Genomic DNA, 17654 nt, shown 5'->3' on the forward strand with positions numbered 1-17654 from the left:
GAATTGAAACACTTCTTAGATTGCACCATTCCACGCATCAATTTCTCAAAAGTTTCGATGCGAGAGGGGGACAGCCCCTCTCGTGCTCCCCACCTTTGGGTGTTCCAAGTTTTACCTTGTAAAAATATAAATTGGAAACACTTTCTCAAATTGCACCTGACTGCACCATTGCTTACATCAATTTCTCAAAATTTTCCACGCAGGAGATTAGACAACCCCCTCTGACACTTTCTCCCTCAGCCTCTTGCGTGTTCTTCCCCCTGCACTTTCAAATTCTGCCCGGTCAACTATCTTAGGTGTAAACTATGTCATGATACCCATCCAAAGAAAACAATACTACATGGTTGTATACTAGTCTGGTTTCCTGACCCATTTTCCCCGGTAGAGGGCGTGGGGAAAAATAGGGTCAGGTACCGGGTAGCCATCTTGAACAGAATTTTGTTCAAGATGGCGGAGGTTAGTCACCTGACAGAACATGCTACAGCAAATATGGCTGCTACCATGAAAACGCCGGTCAAAATTCGACTGGATAAGAATTATGTTCGAACACTGGTATCCGAACCAAAAACATTGGCACACGAGACGGGAAATATAAACTGAAAGGATTAATCCAGAAGTACGGGGGAATAGAGGTGATTGAAGGCTGGCTGTGATATTGCAGCAGTACTTGTGGCGTGTAACCTATCCTAACCCTAACCCCCGTATCGAACGCGCTAGGGTCATTGAGGTCATCGCCGACTGTGGCGTGACCCCAATGACCCGAGCACGTTCGATACACGCCACAAGTACTGCTGCGATATTACAGCTAATTGAAAGCAAACTTTGTTGGAACTGTGAACGACGATTGATTTCGATGGATAGAATGGTGTCCGAATTTCGTGAAAAATGCCAGGCATCATGTCGACGTTCTAAAAGTATCAAGAGGTGGGCTAAATCACAGTGGCTAAATCATGGAGGTAGAAAGTCTTCCTTTCTACCTCCACGGCTTTGTGGTACAAACAAGAAGTTGGTGTTACCTGACCCTAACCTTAAAAGTTACAAAGTTACAAGTGTTACTTTCATCCAATCACAGCTTGTTTTATTTTAACCCAATAGCGTCCATGTTTACATTTGCCGGTACCTGACCCTATATTTCCCCACGCCCTCTACCGGGGAAAATGGGTCAGGGAACCAGACTACGTTGTATACTAGTTATAGCGTGAGTTTTATTGTGACTTTGAATTTAATTTTGATGGTTTCACCGTTTTCAACCGTCATGAGATAACCGATGATAATCTACCACAGTACACCAGGAGATTTAAAAGGTCTTTACTAATGCTGTGTTTTTGCAAATTTTACAAATTACTTGTATTGATATTTGATTTTTCTAAGTGGTTGAGGGTGGGGGGGGGGTCAGTAAAATGTCTGTGTTAGAGAGGGGGTTACTAAAATTCATCATGGTTGGCAAGGGGGGGGGGGTGTTACTCGAAATTTCAGTTCCGATGAAATTCCTCCACCCCTCCCCCGGCCAGAAATAATGATAGCTCCCAAAGGTATGTTATGCGCCTTGAAAGTGAAGGACTTTACCCTTTGCTCAAACTTTCCTAAATTAAACTTTTAACCATTCTCTTACCAAACCAATAGTAAAAATCAGGGGTCACCGTGCAAAGTTCGGTACTAGAGAAACAAATTATCTAATATACACCAATATTTTAAATTCAAAATGGCCGCCACCCCAGTGTTAACTCTGTGTGGCAGAATATAAATTTTGATTTTCTTTGAAACTTAGAAACTGAAAATATTTCTCATTCAAAGAGCTTTAAAATGAGCCCCCATAACTGGTAGATCAGATAATAATTGTAAATTACAGAGTACTACGAATGTCTGTCCGCATGCTACCTTGAGAACTTCAAAATTGAGAATGCAATGAAATAGATAATACCTATAGCTTGAACATTTTCGTTTCCTTCTTCCTAACGTTAAAACTCCAAGAACAATGCCTTTTCAGACAATGCAATGCTGTTGACAAATTTATTCTAGTCTAAACGAAACACAGCTGCATGTAAATTATATTTTGGACATTGAACACATACATGTTGTGTTGACGAGTCGAACGCTCGGCATTTCGCCATGATTAGCTCACGTGTTCATACACGTGAGCTAATGGTGCAGCGATGTCTGTATGTCTGTGTGTCTGTCTGTGTGTCTGTCTGTCTGTGTGCGCGATATCTCAAGAAGGACTTATCAGATCAGAATCAAATTTAATACGTAGAATTTGTTTGAAAATGGCAAGAACTGATAAGTTTTATATGAGTGTGGCTTGTATAGTTTATGCTCATTTGCATAGTTAATGATTTTAGAAAAAACAGACCTACGATGAGAACGGCCGCGCAGAATCAGTTGAGATTGGCTACAAATATTGATCACGCAAGGATTTACCCGCCATGAAAGACTTGAAAGTGTGACATGAAAGTTAATTTATAATTTGCATATTTGATGAACTTTCCTAATTAGGGATATATATCTTAGATGACACAAATAACATTGACGAAACTTGGTCTGTATATTGCATAATTAATGAACTTTCCTAATTAGGGTTATATATCTTGATTGACTCGACCAAAGTTGACCAAACTTGCTATATGTACATGGAAGATACTATGATACAAATTATTGAAAATCATTAAGTATTTTCACTCAAGTCAATCCTAATTTGCATATGCTCCATACAAAGTACAAGCTTCGTGTAGGTCAAATACAATAATTTTTGTTATTTTACTCATAATTTCACAATGATAAATGAAACAGCACGATTTTCAAGTCACTTTAAATGACCTTTGAGGTTCATAAAATTCGGAATTACACGACGTTTGGGTACTCTAGTCCACATGATTGCTTCACTCAATCTGATCAAACAAGCCCCTAATGCTAAGTTACTGCTTGTGATTTTAGATGCCGTCCACATTATACTACGCTTGAAATTGAACACGTCTGTTTCTTTATAATTTGAAGCATTGGTAAAAACTGCCGATGCACAACTTATCCGTGTCCTACAGCAAGTAAGACCATCCCCTTATTAAATTTATAGTATAATGCTTTGAGTAAATGTTTGGCAAAGACCAAATTGAAGAAAGCCGTATTTGCTTGTCCTGCGTGTTGACTTAACGACTAGAAAAGAAGAGTCGTAACGTTATCTCGTACCAGTTGAAAACCGAATAATCGCTCTCAGTATATAAGCTACTCGCCAGATGTTCGTTGTGAACTGTACTCATGTATGGTATACTCTCCAATCGTCTGAAGTAACAAAGAAACGCAATATTTCTTATTTTATTGAAGACAGGCACGCCTGAAGAGTGATATTAATAGCTTTATTGTAAAGCAGGAAATCAACCAGATCTTTTAGTCTGGCTCTAACGTCGCCTTTTCCTCTATTCCCTTGGAGAATTTACTCTGATCTCATTAATTACAGCTCCACCATAGTATAATAAACAACGTGAACGTTAAGTGAATCGTGACCACAAACTTCACTCTCCAACTGATTTTTCGCTGTACAGCACTGTCCAGATAATATGTATTTTTGCCATGGAGCGCCGTCCAACTAATATTTTCGCTATGCAGCGCCGTCCAACTGTTATCGTCTCACTGATATTTTTTCCATGCAGCGCCGTCCAACTGATAGTTTCGCTATGCAGCGTCGTTGAACTGATATTTTCGCTATATAGAATATAGAAACACAGAGCTGGCAAGTTGGTAACGTACAATCACATCTCACGAAGAACTTGCATAATCATTGGAAATCCTGCTACTTCAACCGAAGCCATATTTATCACCTGAACAGGCTCTGGAGCCGTAATATGAGAAGCCGTTACATTCAGATGACAGGGTCAGTCACCTTCCATATCATCAAAAGGAGTAATTCATTTGAACGTAGGGACCCTAATTGTATGAATAGTCACCACACATTTCCTGTAACCCAGCCTACAAATAGAAACAAAACACAGCCAAGCATGTCATATTTGTCACATTTGCGTGAGAGGTCACGGTCACCCCTATAGCAGTCACTTTCAACTAGACTTGGATTATACATATTAAAGGCCTGTTATAGAACTGTCACCTCTCTGTGGTATGTGGCTCCCAGGTAAATGTGTCTAATGTGGTTCAAATAACTTTATAAAATTCAAAATTTCCAACTTTAAGACAAGAAATATAAAAATGCAAGAAAAAAGGTCGATTTTGTTTTATTTGTTTCATACACCTATAGATGAATGCTATTTCAAAAACCAAATTTCATGATGAAGCTTATACTTGTAACATCTGGTCTTCTACAATAGTCAATCACTTACCAGTGACGTAATAACACATCACCCCTCTACAGCAAGGCCGCCTCGGATGAAGTGGTCACTTTCTTTTGAACCCTTTGTTGATCACTTCACACAGGTCTGACTGTAGATCTTTAAAGGGAGGGGTCGTCCCGTCTGCGGCTGTGCTACTTTCTTGACAACTTGATAAACATTGCCTCTTCCTAGACATTGGCGATGAACGTCCTGCCAATGTGAAACAAATTCAGCATTTGCTGAATGTCCACAGTTCTCCACTTTTGAAGCTTTCCAGTCACTGCAAGACTTTGCCAAATAAAATTTGGTAGCATCCCTTCATGTATATGAAGCTGCATCGGCCGCAGTCACCAGTTTCGGTAAATTCCCCCTTTTAAAAAGTTTAGATATGCAAAAGGGATGTTGGGATTATGTTTTGCACAGCAACAGAGCAACAGACCCATCGTATGGGTCCCATACGCGCAAACGTAGAAGGGACGACCCTCTCCGTGCAATTAAAAGTTCAACATGTAATGTAAATGTAATGTAACATGTTCTCAGATTATATCATTTTCTCATGCAGTCGGTGGTTATAAAGAGATTTCGTTCCCTCACCCCGCTTATTTTACACATCAAATGCAAAATCCGCGAAATCGTCATCCACAATGTTAAACCTAGAGAACTTAATAATAATGGTGGAATGTTCGTCGAAGATTTCTTTTAATGTACAAAGCGACTCGAAATTTAAAGACTTAAACTTTTGCTCAAACTTTCTGTATAAAGCTTTGAACCTTCCATTCATCAAGAATACAAATCAGGGGTCACCATGCAAAATTAAGTGCTAGGAATTCAAATGGCCGCCAATATAGAGTTGACTCTATGGATAAAAATCAAACTTTCGATTTTCACAAACATGGGTCGGTGAAAATTTTATTCACTACCATGAGCTTCAAAGTGAGCCCCTACAAGTGTAGATTAAAAAGTACGGTAAAAGTTGAGAGTCTGTCTGTCAAAAAGGCGCATTCTACTACAGTTCTTTCTAACGCTGCCACCTTTGGTTTTTTCACCATGGCCTTTACTGAACCTCACAGTTTGGTATCAGCGTTGGTATGAATATCACTGTTTTGATACAAGATTCAATAACACCAAGCCCGCCGTATTCTCTTAGTTATGTACCAAAATATATCTAGCTAAAACGGTCAACGACTGAAAACCAAAAACGGCTGAATTTTCTTGTAGCAACCTCTACCAAATTATCAATAGAACAAACAACTTATTATCACAGCCAATGTCGAATCATAATGAGATGCTTATACCGGCATTGGAATGATGTCGTGCTTATGTTCCGAATATGAAAAACGCACGTTAGCTACTCAGACGTCAAGGCTGTTCAATGATGAATTAGATTAGGTCTATATTATAAACAACAGCAGCTCACACATAGGTGTGCTTGCAGCCCTTCAATCCAATTAAAATTGCCTCAGATATTCAGACGATAATCTCATTAGCCCTTGAATCTAATTAAAATTGCCGAAAATATCCAGACGATGAGCGCAAAACATGTTTACGCGAGCAAACAATCAAGGGGGACCCCAGTCACTCCCACTACCGATGGAACATTTTAGTAACATAATACAGACTTTCACGTGATCCCAACACCCCCCGTCCGCATTGTTGTCAGAAACTGCTTCTTTTATGGAAGTTTTGAAATCTCTCTGCTTTATTTCATGGTATGATTCTTATCCATTAGATCCTAACCATACTCCCAGCTTGATTTACACAATATTTATTTGCCATAACTCCCTTTCCTGTTACATCGTGGTCTGCCCTCTGGCCTCTTTTTCATTATTGAGATCTTCTTGATCATGGCGAAAAGCTGGTCTCTAGTAACTATTTAAAAACTACAAGTTGAGTTAAATTGACTACATGCAGACTCCTTGTGTAATTTTACACTCCAGGGCTCTTTCAGGGCAAGGGCCAGGAGCCTGCAGTTCAATATGCCTAGGAACAAATGTTTCCATAACAACATGCCTATTTTGCCATTAACAAAATGACCCCTTTTAACCTTTGCGGATTACACTTAACTTGAGAGCTTTTTGCAATGCTTCCTGGGTTACAATTTTATTTATTGCTTCACTTTTACAAAGGGCTGTAGACTTGCTCCAATGTCTGTGGGCATATAAATATCAAAACAGAATAAACTGAAGGAATGAACTTCAGAAGACTGTCGCGTCAGTGGTTTGCTGTTGCGTTACAGGGGGCTTGTCTAACAGGGCTGCTATTCAAGAGACGTATATTCGCAAGAAAGCCCAACACAGACGTCACAAAACGGTTGACAAGTTTCACTCTAGTATACTTGGAAATCAAAAAACTGTTAATATTCGGGTAACTTTCGAATTCCAGAATGATCATAACAAGAACAAGCGTAAAAGGTAATTGCTGAAATATTTATGTCACTGTATCAACATTTATCATAAAATGAATCTAAATCAGATTCTCTTCGTTTTAATTAAGGCACTCGCAAGAGGTCGTTTTTCTATCAATAGAAAATGGAAATGTCACGTAACGTTCCTCTGCCCTTTAAGTATCAGATATCTGGTTCCATGTCCGTTAAATTGCGAGGTTTGATAATTGTGTTTGCTCTGACTGGATTATGAGTCACCGAGTACTAATTTGTGTGAAGCAAAAGCTACTTAACCGACGATGTAAAATTTTTAAAGGCAGTTATTGTGATTTTATGGCGCCATAATTCACGATTTTAATTATTTACTGAACGATTTGTACTATGTTTGTACGCTCATACGCGGCAAAGTCCTTCCGAACACAGCGTTAGGATTTTTCTTCGAGGTACACAGACTTTCTCTACTTCCTGCAGTTACAGGCTGGTACACTTGTGAAATGACGTTGTCGATAAAAACGTTAAAAAACTGAAATTATGAAGAACATTTCTTCAGATTAGAGAGGAGGAAGAATAAAGAGATAGTCACTTGTCATTGACGTCATTAATATATTCATGGCATCCATGTCCAATTTGACGTCGACGGTCAAGTACAAATTGAAAAGGATTGAGAGGAGACACCCTTCACTACATATTTCGGTTGACTATGTTGGAACATAAAACAAATCAAGTTTTATCAGATGCTGTTAGAGAACAAACCAACACTTGAAGATGTCAAACGGTCGCAATATCCAACGGCCGTAACTCTCACGAATTCGAGAACAAACCAACATTTGACCAACAAGACAACGATCGAGACATCAGACGACTTTCAACTTCATCTAAGCACGGAAGATGTCAAACGGTCGCATGCATATCCCACGGCCGTGAGTGTCACGAATTCGAGCCAAAATCATAGCCCTAGTGTGTAGCTTCGCTTGTTTTTTATGACATCCATTCCAACAGCTGTTCTAAATTATAAACTCAAGACAATGTATGTATAGACAAGAAGAGCTGAGGGAAGAGATAAGAAATGTAAGTTCGCCGGCATAGCAACACGCAAGGCAGCCGTATAAGTAGATGTGACGACAGAGGCTAACCTCGGCTCTGCACGCCTATAAGTGCGGCAGTTAAATGTCGCTTTCTATAATAGTCCAGTCATTTTAGGGTTAGACCTAGGACTAATTGCAACAGAAATTATTTTTTCACCGTGACCTTCAGAAAGCTCTCACTAATGACATACTAAAAGTATAGGAAAATCTAAGGGGTGCAAATTGGTTAAATTTGCATATATTCAAATTAGCTATATATTGCCTGTAAAATGACTGCTATACTCACATTTTGGGCATATAAACTGAATTCAAATGACTTTTTTCATTGCAACACAATTTAGTAAGGCTCAACAAATTATTTTCTAAATGTCCCTAACAATAAATATTATGCAAATTACCTAATTTGCATAAATTCACAGTTTTTCCATTATTTCAGACAAAATTAATGTTTAAGCTCATATAAAAACAATTTTTTTCTGTATTAAATTGTTAAGGTTTGCAAGAATTATCAATTCCATACCAAAAAAATATGAGGTTGACCTAATTTGCATGCTAATTATTTTAATACAAAATGCCTAATTTGCATAATTGAATACAATATGACTACAATAGCTTCCATTCACATTTTTCTGGTCTTTCAAAAATGCAATGAATAAAGAAGAGTTTCAGAGCATTACTGGTTAAATAAAGGGAATCAGAATACTTTCTTTGGAAATTCTTCTTTCTTTTACGACGTGAAGGTTATTCATGAAAAATCATTGGACGTGTTCAATTTTTTTGACATCCATTGTCAATAGTTCAGTCATTTTCTCCTACAACATGTTCGCTTGCAGTAAAATTTTTGAAGGAAATTTTTATGCTTTTTGTCACTATTTTCAATGACGATGGAAATATTCAGTTACTAATAAATGGTTCACCACACTTAACAAATGTGCCTGTGAATCATCTTTCTCATTATTGAACTATCATTGGTATCAATACGAGCATCATTTGAATCACCATGATGGTGATAACAATCGTTATGATGGTCATTATCATATCATAAATTTCTTCCTCTTTCTCCCTGTTGACATCTTCCTGTAGGTTTGTTCATTTGTTTACAGCCTGAATCCTTTCGTTGACAAAAGAAAGTCTATATTTTGTTTTCTGCCGTGGTTATCGAGGCTGCTGTAGTTCATTGTAGAACCCATAAAAAGGGGAAGGCCAACTCAATGAAAAGATGTAAAGCAAGGTATAATATAATTGTACCACATATGATATCAGATCTTAGATTTGCAAGTATCACGCATGGAGCTGTTTATGTAATGGACTTTCCATTTGCAGATTATTAGACTTTTGAATCATTACCAATAAGATCGATCATTCAAGGAATTGACAGTCTGGCCAATCTGAGGTGAGACATCCAAAAGTTTGAAAATACAGGATGACCAATTATATGATAATTTGATGTCAAAAATTTGATATCTTAATTGATAAACTCGTTAACGGCAGCTTCTGTGATGCAAATCCCTTCACATTTTGGTTTTCTTGTTTCACGGTTATAAAAATTAGAATTAGCAGCTAGACCATGTAAAATTATGAAAAGTACCTGGATTTGCTTTTACAAGACTGAATTAGATTATCATGTTTCAGTTAACAGATTTTTTTCAGTTTTTCCTTAAATGCTTTGGCTGTATACTGTAAGATCAGATGGGAAATCTCGCTCTTCAGTCCATTATATGACTTTATATTAATTTTCAATTGTTGTCTTCAAGAAATTTAAAACTTTTGAGAAATGCAGTGTCTTTTGATTATTGTAATGTCTTTCAGCCGTTTAAGGAACAGGTTTGCTTATTACATATTCCATAATTGGCGGTATAGTATAATAATTGTACCTCTATATCATCATGATCATTATAATTGTTTTTCTTTATTATCATAAATTTCTGTACGTGGCATTAACAGGCAAGTTGCACACAGTCAAAAGAATATCTGATTTACCAGTGACCACATAACTTGGTCTTTAATTACATTTTACCAACATTTAAAATAATACCGGTAAGGGTGAACATAGAAGAAACCATTAGAGCTGAAACACAAATTTTCTTCAGCCTCACTTAGTACAAAGTGTTTGATATTTAGCCTAGCATTTTGGTATGTATTATTGAGAAATCAAAATCCGCCAGAAAGTTCTACATATTATTGAAACTAACTTTACGAATCAATCATTGTTTAGTTTCACAGGGCTTTTTATTCTGTATGCTCTATTAATATATAATCATTACAATAAGTTAAAATACACAGAAAATAAATAATCATGTCAATTTTTTGTAATGAGCAAAATGTTCATACAAGTTGTATAATGATTATCTTTCGATAGGAAGTACTTAAAGTAATAAATAACTTAAACAGGTAGTGTCTCTTAATGTAACTTCTTGATTTACTGATAATATAATTAATTAAAATAAGTTGACGTCAATTTGAAAAATTAAAGAAAATTATTTTAATGATCATCATATAGGATTTATGCACATGAGGAATCGTTGAAAAAATAAAAAATATATTTAGCAATGTTAGTAAAAACTTCCAATCTCTCTTTACGATATTGTATAACATTTCAAGTTTCAAGTACTACATGTAGAAGAATGTAGGCATTTCCTATAAAATATTTTTCAATTAGCCCTATTGCACAATGTAGATTATATTAAACTTTGAATATACCTTTCCTTGGACTTTTTAAATATTTATGGTCACTAATTCATGTTCAAATAGAAAAAGGAAGTGACATGGTTGACTTAATGGGCTAATGCAAATAAGAACTTTTCTATTGCTGTAAGATATATTTGAAAACATTGCCTAAACAAAAAACACAAAAGTGATCTTACATAGCCATTACAATGTCAGTATCTCTTAAATCACTTTCGTAAATCGATTATCAGCACCAGATTTGTATAGCATCTATGACCCTTTTACCATTTGGGTAAATTAGCTGTGTTATGCACAACTTCATTAAACTTGGGGTAATTTCCATGAGCCAACTAAAAGTTACATTAAAGAAATAACTTTAATGATCTTGCTTGTTTTTTAACATTATCATAGTCATTCATTGGTCAAAGAAAGGGAAAAGTAAAGTGGTAGGAGAGGCACATTGCAGTTATGTAAAATGAGGAATCTTAAATAATATGATGCATTGCCTACACATCAAAAAATACATTAAGTCATCAAATTGCTTGAATAAAATGTCATTTTGCTCAATATATTTTAAGAAATCTATTAATAGAAACAATTTTGTTCTCATTACTGAGTGTTACATTTATTCAGATTAAGCACTCTCTCACCTCTTTCTCTTAGAGTTTACTAGTCATTTTGTTTGTCGTTCTGGGACCCTCCCGAAATACACAGTGGAAACATACAGTAAACTACTTTTTGTGAAGATTAAATTTAAATTTTTAAGTGAAATCCAGTGAAAAGTGAAACACAGTGGCAGCCATACTTGATTTATGCAAATTAGGAATATTTCTTGGGCGATACAATATATTCAAAAATATTGCTTGGATAAAAAATAAGATAAATGCATACATTACTTAAACATAATGTCGCCTTTTTTCTCAATTCAATATGCATATTTCTTCTATCGGTGAATATATTGCACCCATTATCCGTGTATATCTATACAAATATACCTCTTAGATTGTATTGGACTTTTATTATGTCATTCTAGGACCTTTCTAAAAAACACAGAAGTAGCTTAAAATAGTTATTAATTAGGGATATACAAAGAAAAGCTAAGTGTTGTGGCGGCCATATTGGATTTTTGCAAATGAGGAATATTTCTATGGCGACAAAATATTTGCATAAACATTGCCTAGACCAAAAACAAGGCAAATAAGCCAAAAACCTGCATATATCATGTTTAGCCAAATATTTAAGTATAAACATTCTATCAGCACCTAGTTTGTAACCATAATCTTTTTACATTTATGCAAATTAGGCATTGTTTACATTTCTAGATTTTACTAGGCTTTTAGTATACCATTGTAGGACCTCTTTGAAATACACAGTGAATAAATTATTCTATAGCTGTCAGAAGTAGCTTAAAAATGGTTATTAATTAGAGAAAAACAAAGAAAAGTGAAGTGTTGTGGCGGCCATAATGGATTTATGCAAATGAGGAATATTTCTATGGCAACAAAATATTTCCATCAACATTGCCTAGACAAAAAACGAGGCAAATAAGCCAAAATCCATCATAACATATCATGTTTAGCCAATTATTTTTAGCAGAAACATTCTATCAGCACCAAGTTTGTAACCATAATCTTTTTACATCTATTCAAATTAGGCACTGTTTACAATTCTAGATTGTACTAGGCTCTCAGTATGTTATTCTAGGACTTCTGTTAAATACAAATTGAAAACATTTTTCTTTTGCTATCAGTAGTAGCTTAAAAATAGTTATTAATCAGAGAAAAACAAAGAAAAGTGAAGTGTTGTGGCGGCCATATTGGATTTATGCAAATGAGGAATATTTCTATGGCAACAAAATATTTTTATCAACATTGCCTAGACCAAAAATGAGGCAAATAAGCCACAAAACCTGTATTAAAATCATGTTTAGCCACATATTTTCAGTAAAACCATCTATCAGCGACAATTTTATACCCATGAGCCCCCTTTACATTTATGCAAATTAGACACTGTTGCACCCCTTAGATTTTATTATACTTTTAGTATGTTATTTCTAGGACCTTTCCAAAATGCATGGTGAAGAAATAATTTCTGTTGCAATTAGTCCTAGGTTTACCCCTTTTTTGGCTTAGATTGACTGGACTAAAATAGAATTCTCGGAAACAGGAGCTCCAGAAGAAGCCAGTGTGAGTGTCAGATTTTCCACGTTTACACTAACACCTTGTAGCGGTTCCGGATTGTTACTAGCGTGCTGTCACGTTCTAAGTTTTTATGATAATCGTGTCTACGGGATGTTCATATGTATTTTTGTAGCAAGAATCCCGACTGCACACCGTGGATGAAGAAAACTGAGTAAATTTCGCTTTTTTTCAGAGAGCGAATATTACGGTTTTTGTCAAATTCCAGCCTAAATCATTACAGAACGGAAGATCTGGGACACACTGATCGATCCAAACATGGCGGTACTAGGTACATGGTAAAGTACTGAATATTTCCGGAGCTATACCATTCGGTTGAGATCTCCTATGCTAGGCTGATAAAATCCTAGAGCGATATAACACAGGTCGATTATGTCAGAAAACGAAACATAAATAACACAGCAATCAATTTTGCTTGGAACATGTCAATTTACAAAATTGAACCCTATTTCAGGGTTCTAATGAGTTCTTCCTTCCATGCTGGGTTCTCAAACTCACTGGAGAACACCGACTTTCAAGCTGAACACGACTAAGCTATGGACATTTGTCATTCAAAACCAATTTTAAATTCGGAGATTTAATCTAATAGCGGATATTATTTTTACGGAAACTAATTAATCAAGGACCGTATCATCCATTTCTTCCACTTCACTGTCAGCGATAGCAGAACATGTACAATGTTTGATAATATGTGGATGTATATGAGGGAACGGGCATAGTTTATTCCGAGGAGGCGTAAGAGGAAATACACTAGGTAGGATATTAGTGAAAGATTATATATAGGCCCCAACAACGTTAGCCAACATAGATAAAGCCCCTAATATAGACCAACTTTTTGAGGTCCCTCATAGTAAAACATAGAGACGACAAGATGCCTATTACTCAGAGAATAAGCTCTTACACATATATAATCTCTCTCTCTCTCTCTCTCTCTCTCTCTCTCTCTCTCTCTCTGTTGTTAAACAGTTACGTCATTTTTTGACGGACCATGTCCATATTATGAGATTGTACACCGCATCAATTAAGAACAGGGTTATATTTCCTGATGTTTGTGAACAACCTAAATAGAAAAGCAAGTGCTCAAAGTTTAGTTTTTTAAACCTTTTAGCCTCGAGAAAAACTATACGTTCCAGAACAGTTTATTTATCCTCATGAAAAAGTTTCAAAATATATTGTGTTTTCTATGAAACCCTCGCAAAATATACGCGTAAAGGCATCCGCAGAGAGAATGTGGAACATGTGATTCGCCTGACCCTCCCATGAAGTTAAAGGGAAACAGTCGTCGGAACTGCGCCTTGTTTACAAACAATGTATTTCGTGCACGATATCTAGATGCACTGCATCATCATAGCTGCAACATTTAAATTATACGATGTAGATTATGACAGACATGTTTTAACTTTCAACAATCACCATCTTACCGTGGATACAGTGTTGTCATTGGTCGTATGGGTCCCATACGACCTTTGATCGCAGTTCCGACGACTGTGCCCCTTTAAGCCTCGCTACTTTAATTACAATGCGTAGACCTTGAAATTGAGCATGGGCCATACAAAAATGCCGGAGAGTAAGGTCATGCCGCGGCATGCCAATTACTCTCTGTACCCTTCTATTGAATACCGTACCTTTAAACTCAATACTTTCAAACTGAATCTCAACATGTTTGATATTGGAAAGAGTGGAGATTTTTGCTAAACTGTTGCATTATTCGGTCTCCATATAGATTAGACTGGGCCGTGTTAATGATTATCTCTGAAATCTCCGCATTCATAATAGTTCGTGAAAATTCCCTCCAAACTTCCAAAAGTTTATGTACAGCGGCAATTCTTCGTGTGTAATCTGTTTCATCCTGTTGGTAAAGAATGGTATCACACGACGATTTAAAACAATATTCAATTAGACTGAAGGTATTTGTTCACACTACCCTATTATGGCAAACTGTTGCTAGCGCTGCCATTTCCCCTGCGCACAAACTGACAGTCTCAGGGTTAGTGCTCACTAGCACTAACTGTCAACCATGATGGAAGTGACCAATGCAGAAATAAAGTTACATAGATGGCCAGTCACTGAAATAGAGGCGTTTCTTTTGATTATATGAGAAGGCAGGTTTATGAAAGAACCATTTTCTGTCCAATCTGCTGTGATATCTGCATGAATTGCATTGAGCAAAAAAAAATTGAGGCCCCTCACTGTTCTCTGGAGTTTCAAGGCTTCCCGGCACATCTCCTTTTTTCCGGTACCTCCCGTTTCTCTTGCAGCAACCCCCTGTGCCCGTTCCCTGATCTTGAAGTTAAATTTACTTCATGCGAAAATACAGAACGAGCAGTCTGCTGCGAAGTAATTCACAATTACTGTATTTCCATTAATTTATATAACTGCCATCAGTGCACACATGTTGCTCACTGTCACTGCTCTCATTGTATCGGCAGGCAGGAAATTTAATTACAGCTCTCACAGTCCTGTCGTCAATCCGAATAAAGCTGCATGGGTGAACATGAGCAAAAATCAGGGTTCCTTTGTCGCTATTATTTTACTTTACAGTCCACAGTTCCCTCGTTTAATCAACCTCCTTGGCCAGTGCCGACACCCGCCGAGAGTTTCAGCGAAAACTATTTTATTCTGACAAGATGATAAATATCCACTTGCTAATATGAGACAGTGTGTACCATTTTTAGGTTTTAGAAGCACCGAAGGTAATATATGAAACATGCTGATGGTTGAAACATTTACAAAAGAAAGATATCTGATCTATTGCTTTAATAGCAATATACTCATGCTCTCTAGTTATTACGGTAATGTCCGTATCATACGTATTATGTCAGGGCTATCATTTACACTATTTTTCACCGCTTTCATCATCTTCTATTTATCATCTCGGCGTGGTATGCGGTTAGAAATCACCTTCGTTTAAACGCTGCGATTTGTCTCTTTGTAGCCGACCGAACTTCGGAGAACGGCCGAACCCTTTGAATTCCACAAGGCCAACCAAATGCGTCATTACGGCGCAGTCCTGGAGGGTGCCGTAGAACTGTCGATATCAAAAGACACTAAACTGGTTTTAATGATGAAGTATTGCGCAGGCATGTGTTATATTTTCGAAGCGTTGGAGAGCTATGTTGTTGTGAATGGGGATCACCAAGAATCGCAATTACGTACCTCTTTTGTGAAAATAAATTACCGTACGCCCCTAGGTTACTGACTTTTAAGAAATAAGCACAAATAAAGATGTCGGGTACAAAGTATGGAGAAATAGTGCGCCTAGGCGTCGGTAAATGAGTTTGATTGATGGTAATTTGCTCAGGGACGCGTTTATGAACACTATATGTACTCTATCCTACGGAAATTAATGGGGATGTAATTTTTATTACCTGCGGAGTTACAGATGCCAAGATACATTGTAGAGCGTTTTGTAAGCTCGTATCGATAGCGGCGTATGTGATATTAACAGAACAAAATGTGATGATCCGTGCTAATGGGTTGCTCTCACAGATATCCACTGTAATTAATTTGAAACAGCGTTTGGATCAGTTTCTAATAATCGCAATGGAAAACCGCGAGAGACAAACATTTTTAATCTTGTACACCTTCTTGCAAGTTCAACAGCATTCAGAAAATAAAGTTTTTTGAATCTGACGCACATGTTCTGAGAAAAATAAAATCAAACCTTCAGACAGTTTTAACGTATTACTCACATCTTATCATTCCATCACCTGGGAGATGCGATTTTATCTTTTGATACTCATCAGACGGAATATCCGTTTTGTAAACCATGTATTATACCGATGTATTATATTGCATTATTTTTTTATCATGTTCCTTGCGTAGTAAAAAAAGTGGAAAACTAAAAAGATAACATATCCCTATGCTTATCCACATCCACATCCATAGCCATATCCCTTTGTATTGAAATGATGACCATTTCTGATAACGCATCTAATCAGTACTTCAAACGTTTTGAATGTCAAAAATACCACGTCAATGAAGCATTTCAGATGACCATGCGACATTTGAAATTCAATTTTTTCAATGGACTGCTACAGCCTAGGTACGATTGCTGTTGCTTGTCTTGCCCATTAGAATTGAAGGGTCAAACTTCGACATGAAGTGAGCGATACATACTATACCTCTTCGACATGAAGTGCGTATATATGTATATCTAATCTCGGACATAATCATGCATGCCAACCAGCCAAAGCAGACCTGTGTACTAACAAACGACAGCGTGATTTCATCGCGCTTGTACTTTGCGACCACGCATTTGGAAAAAAAGTTTGATGCTGCTCAGAAATGCCAATCATCAGCACATCGGTCTTGACTGCGGCACGACACTCCTTCCACTGAGTTTTGCCACGGGATAGAAGCCCTGCACAGGATAGAAGCCATGTGTCCTCTTTTCGCATATGTCCTTTCGCGGAGACGGGGATCGCTTTAGCTTCCCGTCTCTCTGTCACCCGCAAGTCCGACCGTGGGTCTGTGTCATTATCCTAATTATCTTATCATTTGTAACTGTGCGTTTCATTTTGAAGTCAGGCGCATACCAATCGCCACAGCTAATGGTAGACGGGATAGATTGAACGATATTGGGAATTACAGATCATATATCGTCTGCCGTATGATAAATACCAAGGCATAGAATTGGTGGTCTGTTTTACCAAAAACAGTGGGTATGTATCCTTAGATTATCTCCGTAGCTAAGAAACAAAAACATGATAAACTGCACTCGAAATAGAACAGCATAGGGATACCTAATGACGTTCTGCGTATGCGGTGATACTGATGCCACACAACTAATGCATTGAGGGACCAAAATAACATGCAGTCGGAGAGAAATCATGATTCAGGGTTCCTGACATCAACACCACGAGAAAGCGGTGGACCCCCCTGCAAGCAATCTGCACTCGACAAATGGCATAGCCTCCTTTGAGAATACTTTGTATTTATAGGGTCATTAAGAAAATGAAGCATGGAATATTAGCATTATGGCTTCATGGTAAGAAGAAGAATTCCA

This window comes from Ptychodera flava, chromosome 6 (assembly GCF_041260155.1).
Source record: "Ptychodera flava strain L36383 chromosome 6, AS_Pfla_20210202, whole genome shotgun sequence".
NCBI lineage: Eukaryota > Metazoa > Hemichordata > Enteropneusta > Ptychoderidae > Ptychodera > Ptychodera flava.